The sequence below is a fragment of the Tubulanus polymorphus genome, chromosome 1 (assembly GCF_964204645.1).
Source record: "Tubulanus polymorphus chromosome 1, tnTubPoly1.2, whole genome shotgun sequence".
In the NCBI taxonomy this organism is placed as follows: Eukaryota; Metazoa; Nemertea; class Palaeonemertea; order Tubulaniformes; family Tubulanidae; genus Tubulanus; species Tubulanus polymorphus.
In genome coordinates, this window is record NC_134025.1 from 19,701,737 (window position 1) to 19,712,471 (window position 10,735).

Sequence of the window (10,735 nt, forward strand, 5' to 3'; positions counted from 1 at the left end):
AGCAAATTCAATTCAACGCAAAACTTTATTTAAAAATCTTCAATCGACATTATTTTCGGAAGCCGTAACCGTGAGACAAGGCATATTTCTAAAAGGAAATATAGGCCTACTGCGACAAAGTCGTCGAACAATAAGATTAAGAGCCTTTAGAGATATAATTGTTCCAGCAAGAAGTCCGACATCCTCGCTTGCCAGGGTTTGATTACCGCCCGCTGGAGGACACGCACCCTCGCTTGCCAGGGGTCCGGTATCGCTCCCGAACTCGCTTCCACCAGCCCCCTGGCCGCGAATTTTTTTTTCACACCATGTCAGATAGCCACTGCGCATGCCCAACTCAGTTTCGCTTCCGGACTGCATGTCGCAATGCATGAAGAAATCCATGATGTGAACGACAAAATCTACTGTCGACTCTTGACTAAATATAAGCTGTGGTAGGAGGCCTAGCGCCAGCCAATTGACCATGATTGACTACTTGCCAGCTTCGCGTCTCAGACCAGTAGGAAACCGAAGTAAGTTAATGGTTTCATTCTTTTTACAGGCACGTTTTTCCTTCTTTGACTTTAATTCAATTCAATTCTTTATTATCATACATGATTGTAGATGCAATGCAATTGTAACAAAAATAAAATGATATAAAAAAGAATAAAACACAACACAACATAAGCATTAGACTTATTCGTTATACAAGAATATGTATATATACATGTACATTCTACTTGATATATTACCATTAAGTGACAATTTTTTATTTATAAGTTGGAAAACCCAAAAGCTGTAAACTGTCCTAGGCTACGTGTCATTAGTGGGGACGAAATGATTAATAGGAATTTATCTTCATCAGAGAAACTATTATTTGGGAATATAAGAAATGTCGGAATTGCCCAAAATTTGGCCTGTCAGTGTCAGACCCCCGCTGTCAGACCACAGCTCCCTCATTTGTAGGCTCAAACTGTGACGGTAGAAATCTGAACTATTAAGATTCTATTAAGAATTTGCAACTTAAACTTTTGAAGCCAATTAATGTCTATTGTAAACATATAGGCCTAAAATCATGACAGTGTATGTGTTGAGTGTGATAAGCCGCAATACCGAGTTGTGTAGATCTTCTCCCAAAATTTGCAGAGAACACCTCCGCAGGCTTTACACTCTAGCGCTTCAGACGCCTGCTCCACCAACCTCCCAAGACGCAACGAGTCCTATTTAAAAACGTGCAGCACCTCATAAATCAGACAGTTTTGGTCAAATTCACATAAGATGCCAACCAAATTCCTCTGTTTTAATTTTAGGCAAAGAATATTATCGTGATACTAAAATGTAGTTATTAAATAATGTGAACAATGCTTAGATAACAAATATGGATTCAGCTATAGTAACGGTAAGTTGATTTTATATCACAAGTCCTTTGTGTGAGGTTCTCTACAGGGGGTCATGGAATACGGAATACTAATTTGAAGTGGAATACAGCATAAAAAGCTGAAAATTGTCGATTTTGCTGAAATTCTTGGAATACAAGGAGAAAACTGTCTTGTTTTGCCATCGGAATACGGAATACAGGGATATTTTCCAGATTACTTATGCCAAATTCCTTGGAATACAGCATACAAACACCCTGTCGAGGGCCTCTTGTGGTTTCCTGTCTTCGCACTGGGCATAAAATATCTTGGACGAGTTTCTTGTTGCTGACTGGCCGCCATTAATGCATGGTTCCCAGCTTACTGGGAAAACGGGAAAAAGTAGGGAATTTAAAAATTGAATTCCCGGTTGGGAAAAGTCAGGGAATTGATCAAAATTTGATAGAATCCGGGAAAAAGTAGGGAATTACAAAAACTCTGTTCAGATAGTCATGTCAGTTGATTGGTATATGATGTTATATGTAAATCTGTACAATATTTCTTATGGCTATTATCTTTATTACAGGTGCCTGATATTGACACAGCATATGAAAATATTTCCCGCAGGAGAATCAGTCAATTGCGTATTCCGCCGACCAGTTTTGGACAGTTCACTGTCGTGGAGAAACATTCTGCTGAAGTTGGTGATCTTTTAAAGTATCCGTCCATTCTGCCAGAAAATGTATGCACCACTCTTATCAAGATATTGGACTCCAAGCCCAATCATATTGTTAAATTTTCGCATTGTTCATATGATCGTGGAGCTCTTTCTTTCTGTCGTATTATTCAAAGTTGGCGTCAGATACAAATTGAGGTTGAGAGGGAGGATACCTGGTTTAAAACCCTCAAGAAAAAGATATGGTATACCAAAGAAATGGATGGACACCTGAGCAAGTATCATAGCATTGTAAACAATTCCCCATACAATTCCTCTCTTGGTGAGCCAAATTCAGACAAATTATGACAAATCTGTTAGCATTAGTTACTAAACTGCTGCACCCCGTATAAAGATACTGCAATAATCATTTAAGTCTCACTCTTCATAACTGCTGTATTATCAAAATATATAAAATAGCATCTTATGTATTAGTATATTATGTAAAGATTTCAATATAATAATTTGTCTCTCTTCGTGACAATCTGAGGCTGTCATACTGCTGATCCCTACCAGTATTTGTAAATAACTAATTAATTTTGTATTACATTTTCATAGATATTTTCTTTGACAAATAGTGTGGAAGCCCAGGATTGGGCTTGTTTGTTTAGCAAATAAATGTTTGATTTGTGATAAATATCTGACTTATGAGTGGTGCTGAAGTCTGGTGGCAGCAGAGAGCATAGGTGTCGCCAGGGGGGTTCGGGGGAGCGAACGAACCCCCTTTTTCGGCTAGGTTTCTTCGTTTTTTACTATATAAAAACTCCACAAGGTGGCGGGAAAACGCTTTAAATCGCTCCTAATTTTCAAAATTTTCTTCGGTCCTCGTCAAAGGCAGCTTCGCTGCCTTACTAGATTTACCAAATTGCCGATATTCGGACCCCCATAAAAAAATCCCGGCGACGCCTATGGAGAGGCCTGTATTTATTTTCGGCCCTTCAGAAGGAGCTCAAGGACGTAGACTTGATTCCCTGCAGAGGCTAAGAGGATATTCCCCCGTATAATTTTTTATTTACAAGGACACAAAAGTCTAGACTTGGGACTCTTTGGGATCTGGCATAATTGAGGACAGCGTCTTCTACACACGGTGTCTACTTCAGTATAAATTATAATTAATAAAATTGAGCATATAATTCCCCAATTTTATTAACATTATAATCAAGGATTATATTCTAGACTCCAATTTTCGTTTTGTTACTGAGTGGGTTTCGTTATTCAACTTATTCCAGATTTATAAGGAACACGTGTTTTATGTATACCGGTAGTTATTGTGTTTACATGTTGAGATCACGTGATAGCATGTCATATGGAGAAACAAAATGGCGGACCTGGTGTGAAAAAAAAATTCGCCCCCTGGCCTCACGAAGCGTGATTTCATTTCATTACTAGCGCTGTTGCGCATGACGTCATATATCAACACGCGACAATACTTCCGCGTTCGCTACGTGTTCGCTGATTGGTCCATTTACCGGGAAATTCCATAGATGCCTAGGGCGTACTCTATTATGACCTCCGAAGTCTCCGTCCGAAATCTCCGGTTGGCTCCACACAAAATCCGAATCACACCACCTCGACAGAAAGGAGGTTTCGGAGACTCCAAAAAGTCACGTGACCAATAAAAGAGTACGATTGGAGGCAAACGGATTCTCCGATCTGATAAAAGAGTTCGCCCCTAATGTCGTTTGTAACAAGCGCTGTGATTGGCCCGACCTGATTCTGGTCGGCTAGTAACGACTCCAACGTTAGTAGTGTACCAGAACACCGTTTCAAGATGGCGGCTATGTAGAGGGCGCCATGGGACAATACAGTAAGAATAGAACATTTCCACCGCATACAACACGGGCCGAAAGCATCCGTAGTATCACTGGTATCGGTGGTATCGGGGTAGCAGTAGTATCATCGGTCTCGGAGAGGATCGGGCAGTATCACTGGTAACAGTGGTATCGGGGTAGCAGTAGTATCATCGGTCTCCAGAAGGATCGGGCAGTATCACTGGTAACAGTGGTATCGGGGTATCAGTAGTATCACCGGTCTCCAGAAGGATCGGGCGGTATCACTGGTAACAGTGGTATCGGGGTAGCAGTAGTATCATCGGTCTCGGAGAGGATCGGGCAGTATCAGTGGTATCGGGGTAGCAGTAGTATCATCGGTCTCGGAGACGATCGGACGGTATCACTGGTAACAGTGGAATCGGGGTATCAGTAGTATCACCGGTCTCGGAGAGGATCGGGCAGTATCACTGGTAACAGTGGTATCGGGGTAGCAGTAGTATCGCCGGTCTCGGAGATGATCGGACAGTATCACTTGTATCAGTGGTATCGGGGTAGCAGTAGTATCATCGGTCTCGGAGACGATCGGACAGTATCACTGGTATCGGTGGTATCGAAGTAGCAGTAGTATCACCGGTCTCCAGAAGGATCGGGCAGTATCACTGGTAACAGTGGTATCGGGGTAGCAGTAGTATCACCGGTCTCCAGAAGGATCGGGCAGTATCACTGGTATCGGTGGTATCGGGGTAGCAGTAGTATCATCGGTCTCCAGAAGGATCGGTCAGTATCACTGGTAACAGTGGTATCGGGGTAGCAGTAGTATCACCGGTCTCCTGAAGGATCGGGCAGTATCACTGGTATCAGTGGTATCGGGGTAGCAGTAGTATCACCTGTCTCGAAGAGGATCGGTCAGTATCACTGGTAACAGTGGCATCGGGGTAGCAGTAGTATCACCGGTCTCCCGAAGGATCGGACAGTATCACTGGTAACAGTGGTATCGGGGTAGCAGTAGTATCACCGGTCTCCAGAAGGATCGGTCAGTATCACTGGTAACAGTGGCATCGGGGTAGCAGTAGTATCACCGGTCTCCCGAAGGATCGGGCAGTATCACTGGTAACAGTGGTATCGGGGTAGCAGTAGTATCACCGGTCTCCAGAAGGATCGGTCAGTATCACTGGTATCGGTGGTATCGGGGTAGCAGTAGTATCACCGGTCTCGGAGAGGATCGGGCAGTATCACTGGTATCGGGGTAGCAGTAGTATCACCGGTCTCCAGAAGGATCGGTCAGTATCACTGGTATCAGTGGTATCGGGGTAGCAGTAGTATCACCGGTCTCCAGAAGGATCGGGCAGTATCACTGGTATCGGTGGTATCGGGGTAGCAGTAGTATCACCGGTCTCCAGAAGGATCGGACAGTATCACTGGTATCGGTGGTATCGGGGTATCAGTAGTATCACCGATCTCCTGAAGGATCGGGCAGTATCACTGGTATCGGGGTAGCAGTAGTATCACCGGGCTCCCGAAGGATCGGGCAGTATCACTGGTAACAGTGGTATCGGGGTAGCAGTAGTATCATCGGTCTCGGAGAGGATCGGGCAGTATCACTGGTAACAGTGGTATCGGGGTAGCAGTAGTATCATCGGTCTCGGAGAGGATCGGGCAGTATCACTGGTAACAGTGGTATCGGGGTAGCAGTAGTATCATCGGTCTCGGAGAGGATCGGGCAGTATCACTGGTAACAGTGGTATCGGGGTAGCAGTAGTATCATCGGTCTCGGAGAGGATCGGGCAGTATCACTGGTAACAGTGGTATCGGGGTAGCAGTAGTATCATCGGTCTCCAGAAGGATCGGGCAGTATCACTGGTAACAGTGGTATCGGGGTAGCCGTAGTATCATCGGTCTCGGAGAGGATCGGACAGTATCACTGGTAACAGTGGTATCGGGGTAGCAGTAGTATCATCGGTCTCGGAGAGGATCGGGCAGTATCACTGGTGACAGTGGTATCGGGGTAGCAGTAGTATCGTCGGTCTCGGAGAGGATCGGACAGTATCACTGGTAACAGTGGTATCGGGGTAGCAGTAGTATCATCGGTCTCGGAGAGGATCGGGCAGTATCACTGGTAACAGTGGTATCGGGGTAGCAGTAGTATCATCGGTCTCGGAGAGGATCGGGCAGTATCACTGGTAACAGTGGTATCGGGGTAGCAGTAGTATCACCGGTCTCCAGAAGGATCAGGCAGTATCACTGGTAACAGTGGTATCGGGGTATCAGTAGTATCACCGGTCTCCAGAAGGATCGGGCAGTATCACTGGTAACAGTGGTATCGGGGTAGCAGTAGTATCATCGGTCTCGGAGAGGATCGGACAGTATCACTGGTATCGGTGGTATCGGGGTAGCAGTAGTATCACCGGTCTCCAGAAGGATCGGGCAGTATAACTGGTATCGGTGGTATCGGGGTAGCAGTAGTATCACCGGTCTCCAGAAGGATCGGGCAGTATCACTGGTATCAGTGGTATCGGGGTAGCACAGTCAAACCTCGTTACAACGAAGTTCTGGGGACAAAATAAAAACGTCGTCGTATCCGATAATTCGTTGGTGCGCCGTATCCATTGCCTGGTAATACTATCCGTACTAAGTTTTTGGACTATGAATAATACATAGCAGCTAAGGATCAGGAAGATTTGTTGAAGGCGTATCAAATTCACTAACTTCAGCGGGCCACTCATATGAGGTATGGAGGGATCTATTGAATTCAGATAGAATTAACAACAAAATTCCGGATTGTGTCATATCACTTTATTTTACAATGTATCGCATTTAATAACATACAAGACTTTTCACACAGAATAATCTATTTCCTAATATTTGAAAGAGCATCACCTCCATTTTGTATCCAATTACAAGCATTCAGAGCATTAGTTAAAAATAATCCTTAATCTGTCAAAATGTATAGATGTAGCAAACAGATTTTAAGTGAAATGTTATACTCTACTTAACATACATACAGTACATACAAAGCTTAATTAACATGACCACACATGCACTGTGAAGATAAACTAGATAAAGGGTAATTACAAAAAAATTAGTTATGTCACAAGTCACTCACTAACTAGTGTTTCTCAATTTTAAACAGCCTTATTAAGTATATTGTAAACATACATATGCATCAGTAAACAAGATTGCAGAGTAAGACTATGAAGAAAAAATCATTGCTATTATGTACAATATATGATACAATAATTACCTGAGAAATATAATCACTAATGAAGTCATACAACACAAAAATATGAAAAGCATACAAAACAGAAATGCATCAGACAACAACTTTGACATCATTGACAACAACTCAGCCTTAGTAGCATTGGTATTGAAAATATTTCACTAATTGACTATCGGCTGTGTAAATAGAAGGTGCATCAAAATACCTATTCGTAAAATTCAACAACTTGAGTGTAATACTAAGTTGACCAGCACTGAGTAAGGCGGACGCAACTGTACACATATGGATGAAGAGTATAATTTGGTAACAGGTAAAAATCGCTCCTAGGTAAAAAAAATCCCCCAAAATCCCCCCACATTTGATTTCACAGCAAAATTCAATGAAATACTTCAATATTCTTTAGTTGAAAAACTTTAATAGTTTTGCAAAAATTTCCAATTTTCCCTTGTGTTTTTCACATTCACCTCGGAAAATCTCTGACCGGTGCAGTGAAAATCCCCTTGGTAAAAATCCCTAATTCTTCAAAGTAGGTAAAAATCCCCCTCCTTCTGAATGTAGTGTAAGTAGATACAATCTTAAGGTCAATTAATTCATATTTACCGGTATTTCATATTTATGATGTACATATCCTATTTATTATTGTGGAATATCATAAGGATATCATGAGCATACAAATTATTGCATATACTTTTTGAATTAAAACATACTACAAAAATTCATTAAAACTAAATTAGTACTCAAAAGTTATCACACAGCTTAATGAAAGGGTTCATAGCTCTTTTCAAATACATTACACTAGCTTGAAACTAAAATATCTAGAATTAAAAGTTCACTATTGCTTAAAATTCATGGGCATTGCACTGCTCAAATATACCACATTGTCAACTAAAGTTCACAGTTCAAAAATATTCCTGTTCGAATTTTAGATATTACAAATAATTTTTTATTATTCAGCTAGTTACAGAATAGTTATATACATTGGATGAAGTACATTATTCTTATTAATTCTAACAATTTATTTTATTTTTTTTAGAGTTTACTTAATAATTTGTCCCAACGAAAGATGTCATTGCTCAGTTCAAACATATTTCAGCCTCATTGCAAAAGAAATAAAATGGGAGTAACATTTTGCTTTGAAATGTTCTTGAAAATCACTAAGTGGGGATTTTTACCTACTTTTAATATTTGGGGATTTTTACCCAGGGGCTATTTACCTACAACCAGAATTTTGGCATTAATTAATTTTGCCTATTGAGAACGGAAAGTTCAGTGGTTACAGATAATTTTTAAACCGCCCATGTGTTTAATTACAATCAAAGCGAGTTAATATATCCATGCAATGATTTTAAAAAGACATATTATAGAATCAGCTATTATACAAACTTGTTAATTGTGTAAATTGCACATTAACCATAAAGAAGAATTCATTGAGTGACCATGAATATTATAGGCCTAGAATTTTGCCATTAATTAATTTTGCCTATTGACATGTGAACTCATTACATGATATTTCAAATTTAAGAAGATTTTAAATTTATAATACAACTAATCACATCAAAGTAGAACCATTATTTGTAATCAAATATAAGAATTGTTATTAAAATATATTACAAAGTTTGTTTTCTGGTGTTATTATGATGTGAAAGCAACTACATTACCAACTTAGTAATGATAGACTGGGACATATTTTCGTTGTGGTTTCATAATAATAAATTTGATCGTATAATTTTAAATTCTAAGTGTGGGATTTCTTCATTTATCTACAGTATACACGGTGTTTATTCGAAAACTAACATTATTGTACTTTTGAAAAGAATAACCTCAGGTCAACAATGTGTTCATATATTGAATAATCATTGATCTATAAGAAACCATGGGGATTAATTAGATTAAAGGTTTCATTGAATAAAGCAAATTGCCTTGCTATTGTCAGATTGAGTCAGGTGGAACTTGAATTTAGCTCACATACTTAACTTGACGAAGAAAATACCATCGATGAAGAATTTCTGAAGTTTTCACAACTGCTGAAAGACGCACCAACGTACATGATCGACGTCATCGAAGTTGATTAAAAAGGAGAAGGCAGCGACCTCAGCCCTTATAAGTGGACCAACATCCCTTATAAGGGCACCTAAATTTCCAGAAAAGAGCCAGTTATTATAGCCTGTCCTCGCTTTTTGCTATCACTGCCATTTGAATTATATATTCATATCGGACTTTTTCACTTTGGGAATTCAACAAGCAAGTGGTTCAGAGGTTTGATTATAGCGGGTGCTTTAGTCAGGGTTTTTTGCGAATTTTTGACATTCACTAAAGGTTTTGGAAAATACGAATTTTATTCTAGGCCCATGAAATATTATTAAGGGATTTTTACCAAGGGGGATTTTTCCCTAGGGGGGATCTTTACCTTGTGGAAAATCTCCACAGGTAGAAATCCCTTAGTAAAAATCCCCAATTCTTCAAAGTAGGTAAAAGTCCCCCTTTTTCTGAATGTAGTGTAAGTAATCTTAAGGTCAATTAATTCATATTTATTGATACATATATCCAATTAATTCATATTTTTCTGTGGCACACCTTAAGGATATCATGAGCATACAAACTATAATATACACTATTTGAATTAAAACATACTACAAATTAACAGTTGTTTAATACTAAATTAGTACCGTTATTATTAGTACGCAGTTAGTTTTCGCAGTCAATGAAAGGGTTCATCGCACATTTCAAATATATTACACTGGCTTGAATCATAAGGACCTAGAATTAAAAGTTCGTTATTGCTCATAATTCATGGCATCGCGTAGCTCAAATATGCCACAAGTTAACAAGAGTTCATAGGTCAAAGATATTCCAGGTCTAATTTAAAGGTATTACAAATAAAAGTTTATTATTCTTATTAATTTCTAACAATTGAAATCTAAGAGTTTACTTAAGAATTTATCACAACGAACGATTTCATTGAACAGTTCAAACATATTTCAGCCTCATTGCAAAATTAATCAAATTGGAGTATCATTTTTGAATATTTTGGGATTTCTACCTAGAGGTTTTTTTACCATAGTGTACACATGACTGTATGCTGTTCTCCTGGAATTGGAGTACTCACGGCTAGACTTATTATTCCAAGACTGGATGCAAGTTGTACTTTCAACGGGTCCATACCTATGTTCCCCGGGTCCTATGTTCCCCCCAAGGGAAATTAAACATAAAAGGGGTCCTTTATTCCCCGGATCCGATATTCCTGGAAGATTATGGAAAATGTATAAAAAGGTCATTTGTTCCCATGGACACATACACTCAATTTCGTTCGGCGCCGGGAATTCAGAGCATGATAACGCGCCAGGCTGCCGAGCCTGAAATGCAACCAATTAGTCGATGTGGAAAATCGGCACTACATGTATCTTTATCTTTATTCTATTAAATGAAAATTAACGACATGAATCACAATTAAAAATCACAATAAAAACTCTCGCGGGCAAGTCTCAAAGCCTTTTTACAGTGTGACGTAACTACTAAATAAATTACCTGATCGATCGATTAATTGTCATCTCGAATTTTTCTCGTTCAGCTGGCGTTTGCAACAAAATAAAAGCACCTTGTCTGTATCAAATTATAGTATCTAGCAAATACATGATATGATTGATGGACTATTATTAAAAAGCATAGGTATGGACACCTCCGGTCTACCTTTTTATTGTTT

General features: G+C 39.7%; 1 long non-coding RNA gene across 1 annotated transcript; it reads left to right on the top strand.

Annotated features, from left to right (window-relative positions):
• Positions 1 to 354: 354 nt before the first annotated feature.
• Positions 355 to 2,628, top strand: LOC141914968 (uncharacterized). Its single transcript, XR_012620905.1, has 3 exons — positions 355 to 509; positions 1,287 to 1,375; positions 1,918 to 2,628. It is a non-coding gene; the product is annotated as an uncharacterized LOC141914968 (long non-coding RNA).
• Positions 2,629 to 10,735: the final 8,107 nt, after the last annotated feature.